The sequence below is a fragment of the Euprymna scolopes genome, chromosome 19 (genome assembly GCF_053919585.1).
Source record: "Euprymna scolopes isolate OS-2025 chromosome 19, ASM5391958v1, whole genome shotgun sequence".
Classification (NCBI taxonomy): Eukaryota; Metazoa; Mollusca; class Cephalopoda; order Sepiida; family Sepiolidae; genus Euprymna; species Euprymna scolopes.
This window is the reverse complement of record NC_136500.1, coordinates 89,762,096-89,779,755: the sequence shown is the minus strand read 5'-3', so window position 1 is coordinate 89,779,755 and position 17,660 is coordinate 89,762,096. Positions and strand designations below refer to the sequence as shown.

General features: G+C 31.8%; 1 pseudogene; it reads left to right on the top strand.

The window, feature by feature from the left end:
- Window positions 1–12,618: 12,618 nt before the first annotated feature.
- LOC145240408 (5S ribosomal RNA) lies at window positions 12,619–12,735 on the top strand (annotated as a pseudogene).
- The last annotated feature ends 4,925 nt before the right edge of the window (window positions 12,736–17,660 follow it).

The following is a 17,660-nucleotide window of genomic DNA, read 5'->3' as shown; positions in this document are numbered from 1 at the left end:
CTTCTACAAAGTTTAGGCCAAAAGGAATACATATGGAATTCCCTTCCTGCTTCCCTGACTAAACTAACATGCACTAATTAAAGTGTAATGCAAATAGATATCTTGCAGCTCAATTCCATCCTTAGAGTATTTGGTTTAAAATTGCTTACAAATTCCAGAGTTCAATAAGGTGCACTTGAAGAAGGTTGGAGGTTACATCAGCCAAATTTTGTAAGATATAGTTTTATTTTACAAAGTCACCACTTATCAAAACACGGATGCCACTCAAGGACAAGGATTAATAAATGTACAGTAGTCAACGGGACAATATCGTAGTAATCGTTAGTAGTGAAAATTTAGTAAATTGGATTACTTAAAGGGACGGCTCATCAAGAACTTGTTTACATTGGACTTGAAGACAACCATATTGTAGTCAGTTGAAAGCAGAAAAATGGAACAGAGTTCCACAGGCGTGCAGTTTTAAGAAAGAACCTTTATTCATGAAATCTATGTGTATGTTTAGGCACATATGAAGTGGGTGAAATTATTGATAGTGGTTTCAGCTAGACAAGTATTTTTTGTGAAAGTTTGGTGAGAGGGGGCGATAGATTGGAGCTCAGACAAGCACCTGCCATGAAAATAACAATAGAGCAGAGACAGGCTCACATCTCTTCTGTGGGAAAGAGGTTGCAGGGAAGAGAAAAGGGCATCCCTCACTAGGCTACGACGTCTATTTCAAACATCTGGGCAGGATAAGCTGCTAGAAGCAGCTTTTCCTGCCCAGATGTGGCAACAGTACTCCATCCTTGGACGTACTTGGCTCTTATACAGGTAGAGAATTGCATCAGCAGTGAGATATCTACTGGAGCAGTAGAATGATGCTACCATTTTCTCAGAAACCTTGGCAATGAATTTGATGTACGTGTTTCATTTCAGATCAGGAGTAAAGGTCAGATCCAGAAGCTTGTCAAAACATGGAGCCTCTCCAAGACAAGAACCATTCATTTCAATTGATGCCAGATGGGGATCAGAGCATTGATGATGTAAAGATAGAAGCTTGGTTTTAGATGCATTAAAAGTAACCAGCCACTTATTTCTCCATTGTACCACGTACTCAAAATCAGAGGAGAGAGAATCAGAGAGAACTTGGTCATATACAGCCATTGAAGTGTTTCCATAGATGGTAGTGTTGTCAGCATAAATGTCTACAAATGATCTTAGGATGTGATATTGGAGATCACTGATGTAGATCAGGAAAAGAGTTGGGTCAAGGGTGGACCCCTGAGGGACACCAGTATTAATATTGTAAGCTTCTGATTTGTGCCCATCAAACATTACTGTTATGAACCTATCAGAGAGAAATGATTTTATAATTAAGACATTTCCAGCTATACCATAGCTGGAGATCTTGTGGAGTAGACCTTTATGGCATATCCTATCAAAGACCTTTGATATGTCAAGAGTAATAGCTCTAGAAAGGAAGCCCTCATTGAGAGATTCGCTAATCCTAACGTTTATATGCATTTGTATGTATGACGTTTATATGCATTTGTATGTATATACCAGCAGTCCCGCCCCAGCGTTGCCTGAGTATATTTGTAGTTGCAACATGTTCAAAACTGTTCTTTTTTCTTATATGTATAAATAATTAGATATTAATAACTATCGTTTCATTTTCATTTTTGTAAAACAAAATGTATAAACATTATTGAAGGAGTGTAAAATTAAGACTGGTAGTAATTTATAAAATCTATATATCTATAAAAGTGAACGCGTCTGTGTATCTGTCTGTTTGTGTGGGTACATTTCCCTATGCAATAACTCTGTCAATTTTAAGTCTACAGACTTGAAATTTGATATAGAGGGTACTGAGATTTGGGACTACTGCCTACTTTTTTTTTTAGCACCTTTCTAACCCTAACCCTTTTCAGCTTTTGCGTCACGGGTTCGAGCCTGTCTGCCTACTACCACTTTTTTTTTTTTTTTTTTTTTTTTTTTTTGCTCAACACACACCTCCAAACACCCGGGAAACACCGAGCACCCAGGCTAGTAAATTATAAAAAATAAGTGTAAAACTAAAACTGGTAATAATTTATAAAAAAAAAATCGGTAAATATTTTGATTTGCAGTTGCTTTAAAAAAGAAAAGTATGTGAATTTTTAAAGAATTATAAAAGAAAAGTTGAAATTTCTGTTAAAAAAAATAACCGGAAAGAAAAATAAAACTGTAGAAATTATTTAACTTATTATTTTTAAATTACTAAATGTAACACCAGAAAAAAGAAGAAAAAAAAAGAACAAAATAATTATATATCGATCACTGTTTGGACTCAAATTTCCAATCGTTTCATTTGTATTAAATCAATCAGTATTAAATCAATCAGTATTAAATCAATCAGTATTAAATCAATTTAATCTAGAAATTAGGTTGTTTATTCATTTCGTTTTTGTTCTAGATATTACTATACTATGACATTATCGAGGGAGGAAAATAATCTATGACTGTTTAAATATGTAGCATATTTATGAAATGTTATCTTTTTATGTGATCTGAAAATCAGAATTAAATGTAGATTTAAAGAAAGAGTAAAACAGTGGTATGTCGTGTTAATACAGTATTTTACAAATCAAGTACTTTTGATATTTCCTTTTAGAAATTTAACTATAACAATGTATTTCTTGTTTTAACGTAAATAAATTTATTTAGTTGAAAAGCTAAGCTTTCGGCATAAATCCCCCCCCCCCACAAAAAAAAAAGATGCGGTCATCTTCCTTTATTCAAAGAAGTGCTAACTATGCCGGACACAACCAGACTTTCCATTAAAATCATCCGTCAACAATATTGAACATAAATTTTACTGTACCTACAGGAGGGTCACATACAAGTGTAATGAAAAAAATATATATATTACTTAAAAAATAGGGATTTATTAAATAAATTTATTTATTTTAAAAATATCCATATTATATTTCTCTTTGTCTGTCAATTTCACTTTTTCGCAGAAACTAGTGGATCAATCTGGCTGAAAATTTGTACAGACCTTAATTTGCTGCACTTAATCATAACAAAAATATACATTTAATACACGTTTAAATTTAAAGCTATGTTTAACTTTAGAAGAATTTCCGAGGAGTAGCTAATCTGTATAAGTCTTGGAGATGAAAAAAAGAAACTTTTGCAGACAAAGAGTAAAGATCTTTCTTGTGTGGAGACAAAAAGTTATGTGCGGGAATTCGAAAGATTTAATATTTTTATGGAGCGATTCCAATTTTTGATTGGTTGCTAGCAGAACGTGGCTCCATTTGATTGGTCAGTTCCTGTCGCCAGTGTCTATAAGTAAAACCTTCCAAATTTTCTTTAATCATACCTTCCATTCCGCCTGGGTAATACCTAGGAGGTCCACCCTCCCAGGCCTTGCCACCGGGCTTTCCGGTGGGGCAAGTTTATTGCTTGCTGCCTGAGGCGCCCCGACCGGGGAATGCCGACGGGGTTACTCGGGCAATTTTTAGAATTGCAGGAGTGCCCCTCCTTTAGGGGAGCCTGCGGGTATCCCACTTTCCGGCCTTGTGCCAAATAATGCTGATGTGGGCAGCATTTAAATAAATACCTTCCATTCATATCTAAAATATTGCCATATTAGGGATTAATAAAGATTAGTCAACACAACACAACCTGAATTTTTTAGATGAGGTATGAATGTTTGTATTATTTTGATTGTTTGGACACTTATTCTCATCTTAGGTGTTATTGGCACAGCGTTTCAGTTGTTTAAGCCTACGACCTTCGTTGGGTGTAAACTCCATGTTTTTTTTTTCTTTTTTTCAACTAAAAAGAGGTTAACTCTATATTGTAAGAAATTGGGCCGTGGGTTTGTAAATTATAAAAAAAACAACTTTTTCTTAGTTGAAAAAAAATAACAAAAAAACATGGAGTTTACATCCGATGAAGCTTGTAAGTTTCAACGACCGAAACGTTGTGCCAATAAAACCCAAGATGATAATAATAATTGTCAAAACTATACAACCATTTACTCTAGAAATTTTCACAGAAACTGCAGACACGATCTGGCTACAATTTTGTAAAGACCTTTCGTAGGATAAGGTGTAATGAACTAAGTGTTATAGTATCCATTCGATGGACAGTTAAGAATTAAAAGAGATTAGTATTTAATGCAAAATTAAACACAAATTTAACCATATTCAACCATCAATTTGGTATGAAGTGCTCATTCCAAGTCAACGGGTTATAACATTTGCCCGTTTTTACAGACTAAAAAAAATCTAGTTTATATATATATATATATATATAATATAAAGCTGAATGTCTGTGTGTGTGTGTGTCTGGTCACGAATATGCTCCTAAGTGTTTTTGATATATATGTACATAATAATACTTTGATAAGTATGTTTTAACTTAAATAGGGATGGTATAATAAAATTGTGGAGTCTGCGTTCGCGCCTGCCCTCCATAGAATGGAAATAGGTACAAACTTTAAAAAAGACTTTTCATATCTGCGTAAGTATACTTTGATAATTATGTTTCAGTTTGAAGAAATATGGTATAATAAAATTATTGGGTGTTCGTTCGCGCCTGACCTCCATAGAATGGAAATATGTCACAAAGTTTAACAAGATTTTTTAATATAGATCCACAGAATATTGTGATAAGTGTTTCAGTGTGAACAGGTATAGTATAATAAATTATGGGGTTTGTCTATTTTATTTTTACTTTCATCATAGTTTGCTTTGGTTTTGATACCCCCAAATTCGAAGCCATCTCTTTACAACCCTTCCTTTTCATAGCCTACATACTTTAATAAATCAGAGTCCATTTTCTGTAGGCTGCTTTTGAACCCAGTCAACGACAGGTACTTTTGCTAGTATATATATATATATATGTATTCAAATTAAAAAGAAAATGAAAGACATCATATAAAATCATATAAAAATAATATTTTATAAAACTATCGCAATCTTTTTTTTTTTTTTATTATTCAAGTACTTTTGGTTTTACTGTTTTAGGAAGGAATAATGCAACCTTGGTTTTGCATTAAAAATGACTTCGCAAGAATATGAGAAATCTGTTAACAAATGGTGATGAGATTTAGATGGATATCTGGACATCGTTCTATAAACCAGATGTTGCAGTTTTATTTTTTGTTTGTTTGGTTTTTGGCTTGCTGCCATATTGTGCCAATAACGGCCATCATATCCACTTCATTTGATGGTGGTTGGCAGCTCTCACAGTCGAACACCTGGTTTGGATCCTCAGAAAGCAGAGTTTGGAATTCATTTAGCTTGACTGATTATTTCCTAATTCGTAAGTCAGCATGAAGATTACCAAAGCAGAAACATCAAAAGAAAAAAAGCAATAGGAGAAACGACATCCTTTCCCCCAATAAACAGGTAGATATAAATAAAGGATGACAATTTTACATGTACCTACAAGCAGGATTACTTCGGAGGGGAGGGGGGGGCTATTAATAAAAAGAAACAATAAAAAACATTAAAAATATTACAAAAAGGAAGAATAAACAGATTATATTTTAAAGACCAATACATCTGGTCTTATAACTAGGATCAAGGTGTAGCATTTGTTCTGTCAGTTAGAAGCAGGAAGACCCTTGTGAAAAAAGTCATCTTTTACGTTTGTCTCAGCCCAGAGTAATCTTTGTTTTGGGGAGCTAAATTTACCTACATTAATAACCTACCTTGTGTGTAATTTTGTCCTCATGGGGAATAAAGTAATTTTAACAATGTTTTAATCATCATTTAAAATATGATACATACTCACGGTTCTTCATATATCTCGACTGTTATATAAAAGTCACTTTGTGTGTGTGTGTGTGTGTGTGTGTGTGTGTGTGTGTGTGTGTGTGTGTGTGTGTGAGTTCCTTCCTCATAGATTCCGAAACGGTTGAGCCTATCTTTTACAAATTTTGCACAAAACTAATTCATATATCTGGCAGTGTTCTTACATATGTTTTATACAGAAATTTATCTGATAAGTATCGAAAATCGGAAAAAATCCCATCTTAAAAATTGATCTTTTGAAGATGAATGCAATTCTACAACGTTGCATTTTCATTTTAAATAAATAGAAAAAAGGATTTTAATACGAATATCGATGCACAAAAACCAAAATTTATGGGAATATATATATATATATACATATATATATATATATATAAGCCGTACACACTGCTTGAAACAGTTAATAACAGAATGAAAATGTGTTAAGATACGTATTAACCCTGTATTCTTTTCAACTTATCTGATAAGATGTTTACCACGAAAATTTTTAAATCACATAAAATTTAAAATTGACTGGTTGATGTCGAAACAATTGTATTATTAAAAACAAAATGCCAATATGATGTTATCTTTTTCCTTGTCTTGGTTGCTGCAAGTATATATGAATGCTCAATTACAGAAATGTCAATCATGTTGCTTAATATTTTATTCAATTTACATGGCTTAAATTCTTATTGATATATGTACATTGACATTGGCTAATAGATTTTAATATATTAAACCTTTGGAAAAATATTCTCTAATATCACCAATTGAAATGAATGGCTCTCGTCTTAGGGAGTCTTCATGTTTTGACAAGCTTCTGGGCTTGACCTTTACTCCTGATCTGAAATGGAATACATACATCAAATCCGTTGCCAAGGTCACTGGAAAAATGGTGGGATCCTTCTATCGCTCCAGTAGATATCTCACTGCTGATGCAATTCTCTAGCTATGTAAGTGCCAGGTATGTCCAAGGATGGAGTACTGTTGCCACATCTGAGCAGGAGCTGCTAGAAAGGAATTATTCTGCCTTGATAGAGTTCAAAATAGTCTTCATAGCCTCGTAGGGGATGCCCTTTTCTCTTGCCTGCAAACTCTTTCTCACAGAAAAGATGTTGTGAGTCTGTCTCTATTGTTATTTTCATGGCAAGTGCTCGTCTGAGCTCCAATATATGGTCACCCTTCACCAAACTTTCATGAGAAACACTCATTTAGCTGAAAACACTATCAATAATTTCTCCCACTCTTTATCTATGCCTAAACCTAAACGCAGATTCCATGATTAAAGTTTCTTTGTGAAAACTGCACACCTGTGCAACGGTCTTCCGTTTGCTTGCTTTCCAGCCGACTACAACATGGTTGTCTTCAAACCCAACGTAAACAAGTTCTTGATGAACCGTTTTACTTAAGTTAACAAATTTACCAAATTTCCATTACGAATGATTACTATATTCTCCAATTGACTACTGTACACATCTTATACCCTTATCCTCGAGTGGCCTCTGGGCCTTGAGAAGTGGTGATGCCCATGTAAAATATATATATATATATATATATATCAGAGGAGATCCAAGAAGAATTAAAATATTCTTTAAAAAACTTATTGAGATAGTAAAAAGCTCAACATGTAAGGTGGAGCTTAGACACACAAGGAAAAAAATTGACAATACAAAAAATATAGAAAAATGCATATAGATTTAATCATCAATTCAATAAAAGAATTACATCAATAGGAATAAGAGATATAAATACTCTTCATACTTAGGTATTTTGAAGCCTATGCTTCTCATCGGAAGAGAAGAGGTGGTGCTAGGTAACAAATGATAAATGGGACGTCTATATCCATTATGTGACTATCACTGTTTAACTTATTCCACCTTCATCGCGATAGCCCTCCTGTTTTTCCTCACTCATCTATTTATCCTCTTAGATACCCCAATATTTTTTTGCTAATGTGCCTATTGTTAAATGTTGCATTTATTATTTGTTACCTAGCATCCTCTCTCCTCTTGTGATGAGAAGCATTAGGCTTCAAAATACCTAGATATAAAAAGCATTTATATGCCTTATCTCTATCGACTAGGCAAGTACAAAATGAACAGCCGATGCTTAAAATGTATAAACATTTTGACGCCTCCTTTTAAAAATTCACCAAAAATCAGGAAATTAACCAATTTTAATTAAATTTTCAGTATTTATCGAATAATGACTGCGGAATATAAAGAACCCATTATTTTTATTTGAATCTAGTGAAAATGTATTATTTTATTTTGTTCAAACAAAAAGCACCTGTACTAAAGTTATGGTTGTTAGTAAATAAAAAGAAAAATGAATTAATTTAGTTTTTGCTTTTTTATGAAAATAAAGCATCGCAAATTGAAACAATAAAAAAAAAAAAATTTTTTCAGGGACATAGCAAAAAAAAGCCCCTAAAGTCCGTATTAATGAAATCAATATAACTCAAAGAAAAATCAATTTCTCGAACTACCGATATTAGTATTGCATTAAGCATTGTTTATTTAATATTTTCACACAAAAAATTATAATTGCAAAAAAATATTTCCTCTTTTTTAAATTACATTTTTAGCGTAATTTTTTGAATGTCAGATTCCAATATTTTCCTTGCCTGAATGAACGTGCAATCTTCAGTATAAGACAATTTTTATATAATAAAAGGAAAAAATGAAATAATAATATGAAACATTTGAGTTTATTTGCCAACAATTCGGCCATCTTAGTCTTCTTTTTAATAGTTAAAAACAAAATCAAAACAATGACTCATTTCATAAATATTGTGACCCTGTCAAAATTTAAAAATAATTTGGGATCACTTAGAATGTTAAATAAAACAGTCATTCCTGGCTTCAAAATTCTTAGCAAATCTTCATGGATTAAAAGATTACATTTTTACACCCAATACTTTTATAAATAGACATTAAAGCATTACCTGACAAATTTAGTACATTTTTGTAATATTTTGGCTTAATCTATATTATAAATCTCATCTGTCGGTTTAAATGTATGGATGTATGTATGTATGATTGTATATCTGCCTAAAACATTCGACTGAGGCGACGGATTTTCACAAGATCGGTAACATTTTGAAGCTCGAGCCTTCAGATGACAAATATTGAAAAAAAATGGCTAAAAAACATTAATTACTTCACCCTCAACTGAGTATTTTTCTACAGGAAGGGGTCGCTTTTTTAGCTAATATCTTTGAAAGTCATTCCCTCTTTCGATTGTCTAGCCTTAATTTAAACCTACTCCACTTTTGGTTTGGCGGTGGGTGCAACAGCAAAGACGCTACTTTTTTTTCACGTTCTTTGCCTTCTTTGCAGTACGGGTTCAAGTCTGCCTGCTAACTACCACTATTTTTTTTTTTTTGCTTAACACACACCTTCAAACAGCCGGGCAACACCGGACACCCAGGCTAGTTAACAATAAAATAACCAAACGATACTGTAATAATTAAATTTAACTTCCAAAATCCTATTTTAAAAATGTATAATAATAAGGTAGTAAAAACAAACAAAAAAGTGTTTAATTAAAAAAAGGCTGGTATATAATAAAACGAAAACGACTTCCGGGCAACGGTGAGTTAACAATATTTCTGTTTATCTATTTTATATCATCATGACTGGGCATTGGGCATAATGGTAAGAATGTTCACTAATTGACCAGGAGACCGCAGTTCAATCCTCAATTGAGTCATACCAAAGACTCCAAAAATGGTACAAGACGTCCTTTGCTGAGCACTCAGCATTATAAGAGGATAATCAAAGGTAAGTAAAGTAATCTTAGGAATGGAGTGGCGCCCTCCCCTACATCTCAGTACAGTGGCTAATGAAAATGGAACCTTCGGGTCGACTATAGTTGGCCATAGTTTTTTTCTATCATCATCATCATCATCATATTCGGTTTAACATCCATTTTTACATCCCGCCATATGTTGGGCAGGTTTCAGAAATACATTTTTAAACCAACTTATCTCTGTCCATATCTTTATTTATCCTTCTTTCTCTCAAGTCTATCCTTATCACTTCCTCCTTTGTTTTTTTTTTTTTTTTTTTTTTGGCCTTTCCCTGTGAATTGAACCTTCCACCTAAACTGTTACATTAACTAACCCAAAAACTCTTATCCATTCTTTCAATGTGGCCATACCACCAAAGTTTCCTGTTTTGCACACATCTCCATATAATGAGCATATTCAGTCTCTTGAAGACACACATTACACATTTATGGAAACACATTACACATTTATCATATTATTTATATGAACACATTACACATTTATATCATTTATACAAACACATTACACATTAATCATATTATTTATACGAACACATTACACATTTATATCATTTATACAAACAAAGTACATATTTATCATATCATTTACGCAAATCCATTACACATTTATCATATCATTTATACAAAAACATTACACATTTATCTTATCATTTATACAAACAAATTACACATTTATCACATCATTTATACAAACAAATTACACATTTATCATATCATTTATACAAACAAATTACACATTTATCATATCATTTATACAAACACATTACACATTTATCATATCATTTATACAAACACATTACACATTTATCATATCATTTATACAAACAAATTACACATTTATCATATCATTTATACAAACAAATTTAACATTTATCATATCATTTATACAAACAAATTACACATTTATCATATCATTTATACAAACACATTACACATTTATCATATCATTTATACAAACAAATTACACATTTATCATATCATTTATACAAACACATTACACATTTATCATATCATTTATACAAACAAATTACACATTTATCATATCATTTATACAAACAAATTTAACATTTATCATATCATTTATACAAACACATTACACATTTATCATATCATTTATACAAACACATTACACATTTATCATATCATTTATACAAACACATTACACATTTATCATATCATTTATACAAACAAATTACACATTTATCATATCATTTATACAAACAAATTACACATTTATCATATCATTTATACAAACAAAATTACACATTTATCATATCATTTATACAAACAAAATTACACATTTATCGTATCATTTATACAAACACATTACACATTTATCATATCATTTATACAAACACATTACACATCATATCATTTATACAAACACATTACACATTTATCATATCATTTATACAAACAAATTACACATTTATCACATCATTTATACAAACAAATTTAACATTTATCATATCATTTATACAAAAACATTACGCATTTATCATATCATTTATACAAACAAATTACACATTTATACCATTTATACAAACAAATTACACATTTATCATATCATTTATACAAACAAATTACACATTTATCATATCATTTATACAAACACATTACACATTTATCATATCATTTATACAAACACATTACACATTTATCATATCATTTATACAAACACATTACACATTTATCCTATCATTTATACAAACAAAATTACACATTTATCATATCATTTATACAAAGACATTACACATCATATCATTTATACAAACAAATTACACATTTATCATATCATTTATACAAACACATTACACATCATATCATTTATACAAACACATTACACATTTATCATATCATTTATACAAACAAAATTACACATTTATCATATCATTTATACAAACACATTACACATCATATCATTTATACAAACACATTACACATTTATCATATCATTTATACAAACACATTACACATTTATCATATCATTTATACAAACACATTACACATTTATCATATCATTTATACAAACAAATTACACATTTATACCATTTATACAAACAAATTTAACATTTATCATATCATTTATACAAACAAATGACATATTTATCGTATCATTTATACAAACAAATTACACATTTATCATATCATTTATACAAACAAAATTACACATTTATCATATCATTTATACAAACACATTACACATTTATCATATCATTTATACAAAAAAATCACACATTTATCATATCATTTATACAAACACATTACACATTTATCATATCATTTATACAAACACATTACACATTTATCATATCATTTATACAAACACATTACACATTTATCATATCATTTATACAAACAGATTACACATTTATCATATCATTTATACAAACAAAACACACATTTATCATATCATTTATACAAACAAAACACACATTTATCATATCATTTATACAAACAAAACACACATTTATCATATCATTTATACAAACACACATTTATCATATCATTTATACAAACAAATTACACATTTATCATATCATTTATACAAACAAATTACACATTTATCATATCATTTATACCAACAAATTACATATTTACATATCATTTTTTCTGATGCAACACATATCCTCAACCAGGTTTTATTTCCGTACATCATCACACTGCGCAGACATGTTTGATAGACTCTTCTATTGGTCAACAGTGATAACGCTTTGCTGCTCAGTAATGACATAAGTTTCCTGAACACACTCGATCTGTTCTTAATTCGTCCAATCACGCTAGCACTTGCTCCACCCTATGCACCAAAGTAACAAAACTCCTAGACAGCCTCAATAGCTTCATCATTCAAATATACTTCATTCACTACTGAGTTCTCATCCATTTTCATTACTTTACAATTCTTGCAGATAAACTAAACCTAAACGTCAAAGTTTCTTGTCCCGCATACATCTCCTTATACTATTCACATTTAATCTTCCTCTATTAATATCATCGGAAATATGTTTAATGCTCACATTACACATCCATTATATACAGTATAATCACGTTGACACTCCGGTTCTCATCAGATCACCGAAGTTAAGCAACGTTGAGCCTGGCTAGTACTAGATGAGCGACCATTTGGGAATTCTAGACGCTGTATATGCTTTCCGCTTATCCCGGCATTGTTTCCAGTCGTCCTGAACCTCCACTTTCCACTGGTATTCAACAATGTCGACTCAGGGGAGGTGTGATTGGAGATTGTGCAACTCTTGCCACAAAAACTTCACACGCAGGCACCCTTACGCTGGGATCCATAGTCTGTCAAGACTGAAGGAAACCACACAGCCACCAGGTTATTTCTCTCCATGCAACGCATCACATTAAAAATATGATGTTCAATCTATGAATGCTGAACTCAAACAACAATATTTTTTTTTACAACTACAACAAGTACTGTTATCTGCATAAAAATCTGTTGCTAATGTCACTAATAAAAATGATTGAAATATTCTCTATCTGTATAAGACACAAAAACATCTAAAAGTCGGAGTACAGCTGTCATATCTGGGCAAGTGCTGCTCAGAGCACCCCTTCTGGCCTTGACAGAGTAAAAAACTAACTTTGAAATCTAGTGGGGATGTCCGTTTTTCTTTTCCCTAAAACCTCTTTCTTACAGAAGAAAAGTTGTAAGTTTCTCTATTTTATCGTTATTTGTATAGTAAGAGCCCGACTGAGCTCCAATTGTAACGTAGTACACACGTTTACACATGGGACCCACACATTGTATGCAGCCTACATTGCAACGAACATAGGACAAGTAATAACAAGACTCCTTCTTTTTGTAACAACGACATTTATTTCTTCATTCTCCCGCCATGCATGTCTTGTCATTACGACCGTGAAATCACTTACGTCTCTCACGTGACCGTCCCTCTAATGCGCTTTCTCTCCTTTTCATTGTCTTTTTCCCTACAGTGACGTTATTTCACATTTCATATGCACTAGCAGAATCAGTGCAAATACTTTCATATGTAATATATTGATGTTGACATTCTATCAATGTTTAGCATAAATGGAGACGCCCTGATAATATTGTAGCTCTTTTGTTAAAACTGAAAAAGTATTTATCTGAGCTAGCAGGGATGTCTGGCGTAACCCAGTCATAAAATATGCTTAAATATGATATTTTCATTTATGCAGATTTCGTATATATTATTATAGAGTCAATTTTTTTATCGATTCTTATATATTATAAAGTTGTGATTTCAAAAATAATAAAAAAATATCCATATGACTTGAGTGCATTAGCTTGAATCGAAACTGAAACCAGTTATGCGGATGACACTACCATCTATGGCAACACATCAAAGCTATAAATGACCAAGTTCTCTCTGATTCTCTCTTCTCTGATTTTGAGCATGTGATACAATGGGGAAAAATGTGGCTGGTTACTTTTAATGCATCTAAAACCAAGCTTCTATCTTTACATCATCAACACTCTGCTCCCCGTCTGGCATCAATAGAAATGAATGGCTCTTCTCTTCTCTTCTCCATGTCTTGACAAACTTTTGGGTTTTACCTTTACTCCTGATCTGAAATGGGACATATCCATCAAATCTGTTGCCAAGGTCACTGGAAAAAGGGTGGGATGCTTCTACGACTCCAGTAAATATCTCACTGCTGATGCAATTCTCTACCTATATAAGAGCCTAGTACACCCAAGGATGGAGTACTATTGTCACATATGGCCAGGAGCTGCTAGAAGCACCTTATCCTGCCTTGACAGAGTTCAAAATAGACTTCGTAACCTAGTGGAGGATGCCATTTTCTCTTCCTTGTATTCTTTTAGCAATTCATGTTTGCAAACTGGATATTTTGTTCAACCTCTAGGAAGGCGTCATACAGGACTAAGGAGGCCTCCTACCCAAAGTAGTTTGATGCAATGATTTGGGAGGTCAGTAGCACAGGTTTTACATAAGAGTTTTCCTTCTCCTAGATGAATGACCTGACAAGGTCTGTGAGTTCATCACACTGAGTAGAGTAGCGCCTGGGCTCTATACCAGACATTTTTATTGCCTCACCAGAAAAATATAATAGAAATATCTACTTAATATAAATATAAAATAAAGATATAAATCATAGATAATAAGTATCTACTTAGATAAAGTTTTTCTGTCTATAGTTTAAATAGTTAAATAGTTAAAAGATTCAAATAGAATGAAAGTAAAATGTTGGGAATTAAGAAGATAGGAATAACAAAATTAAGTACAAAAGTACAAAAGTCTGGTAAATAAGAAAAGAAAAACTTATAAGTAAAAACTTAGTCAAGTAAGAATTGCAACATTTTACATCTAACTATGCATTATATCAGAATATGCAATAATGAACGCAAATGCTAATTTGGTTATAAATTCAGACATTGTTAGTATGAAACAAAAATAATCAAAAACATGTCCTCAACATTCACTAAAGTTTGTTTTTTTTCGTTAAGTTCAAGTACCACTGCTCTCGTACAGTCACCACTTATATATCACAATTAAAATATCCCCAAAATAATTAACTTATATTTAATAGGATTTTTATCATTTATTCTGAGTTTCAGATATTTTATTATCCTCTTTAAGTAAATTAATGAGAATAGAGTGATAAAATATTCTGACATATATACAGGCTCCTTCAGTCTTTGACAGACTATGGATACCCATGAAGGGGTGCCTGCACGTGAAATTTTTGTGGCAGGAGGTGTGCAATCTCCAACTACACCGACTGAATCGACATTGTTAAATACCAGTGGCAAGTGAAGTGTTTGTACAGGACGACTGGAAACATGCCAAGGAGCGGAGAGCACATACAGTGTCTAAGATTCCTAAATGGTCCCCCATTTGGATCAATATTGCTTAACTTCGGTGATCTAACGAGAACCGGTGTGTCAACGCAATTATGCTGACATATATACATAGATAATAAAAACAATTGAGTATTAATTCTTTTGTAGACATTTTAATTGTTAGATATTAGTACGTTGCTTGATTTTTTTTATTTATTCTATACTAGCCGTCCTGATCTGGTGTCGCCCAAGAGTATTTATACTTTTTAAATATTTTTTGTATTTATTTTTAAAAGTCTGTCCGTTTTAAAGTCTTCAAATAAGTTTAGTTTTAGTCGTTCTTCTGAGGAAAATTAAATCTGAATACAGGAAGATGTGTGCAGGACAGAATATTTTGTTGAAAGAATACATGTTACACCTAATTTCAACCAGAGCGTTATATTTATATTTTCTATTATAAAGGCATCACCAAGAACTATCTTTTACTTTTGATCTTAATGAAATTTAAATTCTTTTTATTCTTCATTATTTCTGTTTTTTTAATGTGCACATTGGGGGGGGGGGTCATCCAAACTGGTTGGTGGTTTCCTGCATGAAAATACCCATGAAGTTGTGTGTAAAATTATTTTTATTCCCCAAATTTAACTATATTTTCATCCATTCAAGACTTTCGATAAAATCAAGATTTTTTAAAGCTCATAACTTCAACCATGCGAGTTGTATTTTCAGTTTTCACCACTGCAATATTTGTTAGGCTGTATCAAAGTATTTTTGAGTTCGGTTTCTCTCAGTTATTAAATAGCCGTCTTATCTAAATAGACACGTAATGTCTATAAATAGTCTGTGTCAGTTTCATGCCAAACATGCACACACAAGTAGATTAATAGCTGTGTCTTGTCAAGATGGTTGTAGCTTGAGAAAGACCACTGAAGATAACTACAACGTCCCTTCCCATGTGTAACATGGCACTATACCCACCCCGCTATTATACCCGATGATAAAGCAGCTGCTCTAAACTGTACGAAAAAGTTAGGGCTCTTGTATTGTCAGTCGGAATCAGCAGTCAGACAAAGTGTTAAACCTTTAAGACAAAATGTTAAACAGCCTATTTATAGACACTATGTGTCTATTTGGATTATTGCTGCCCTCATCTTGAGTATTATTTAAATAACATTTCAATTAATGTAATTCATACTAAAATTGTCTACAGTGTAATGGATAAAGTACATGGTAAAATTCAGTTGTAAGTTACACTCTTCTGGAGATTGAAGGTTCATTGCTTAGTGCAAGTAATATTCAAAATACAATTGCGAATTACATAGAGCTTCTATCCAGTCATGGCTTATGGAACAAGAATATGCTACCCCCGTGGATTAAATAAAGAGTTCTGTTTTAAATTTGGTGCAAATTGTCGAACTCAACAAGATACAACTGAATATGGTCGAAGTTTACATTAACTTAAACGTTGTGAAAATAATATTCAAGACAAGAACAGTAATCCAAATAATATGAATTATCAATCTTCATCTCAAAAAATTCAGAAACTATTACTTATTCACTTAATTATTTTTTCTATAATTTTAACAAACTTTTATATGTTAAACTGTAACACAAACACAATTTATAGATTAAAGGTGAACATACTGTTATTTAATTAAGTTTTGAAGCAAAGAAAAGCTAACATGTGTTTCTAGTATAATTCAAAACCTACTTGAACAAAATCCGTCACTACACAAAAAACAAAAAAAAAAAAAATCCATTTTCTCAATGATCTCTGCCAATGACAGTTTTTTTTCTCACTATCTCAATTCTAGTTTCAATAACATCACGCTAGACGTCCATACAATGGAGATATTTCACAAGCTCCTTTAAGTATTTCTAAGACAGATCCCCATAATCAGATATATTATGAAACAGCAGTCACCAAAATACTTAAATAAGTATGTTTCAGTTTGAACAAATGCTCGATAATAATTTTGATATTTTGTGAAACTACACTACAGACAGATACAACCGTGGAATTTCCAGAGGTCCTGCTTATTATTATTATTATTATTATTATTATTATTATTATTATGTTCTTGGTAATTTTATTTTAATTTTCCAAAATATGAAGAACGTGTTTGAATATGTGTATGCACACAGGTATGCACTGAATATTGGAATACTGATGTTGTTTTTTAGAGGGAATATCTGACATAAAAAATTTGAAATCTCATCAGGGTATTCAAGAAAAAGAAAAGGATAAAACTCAAAATACT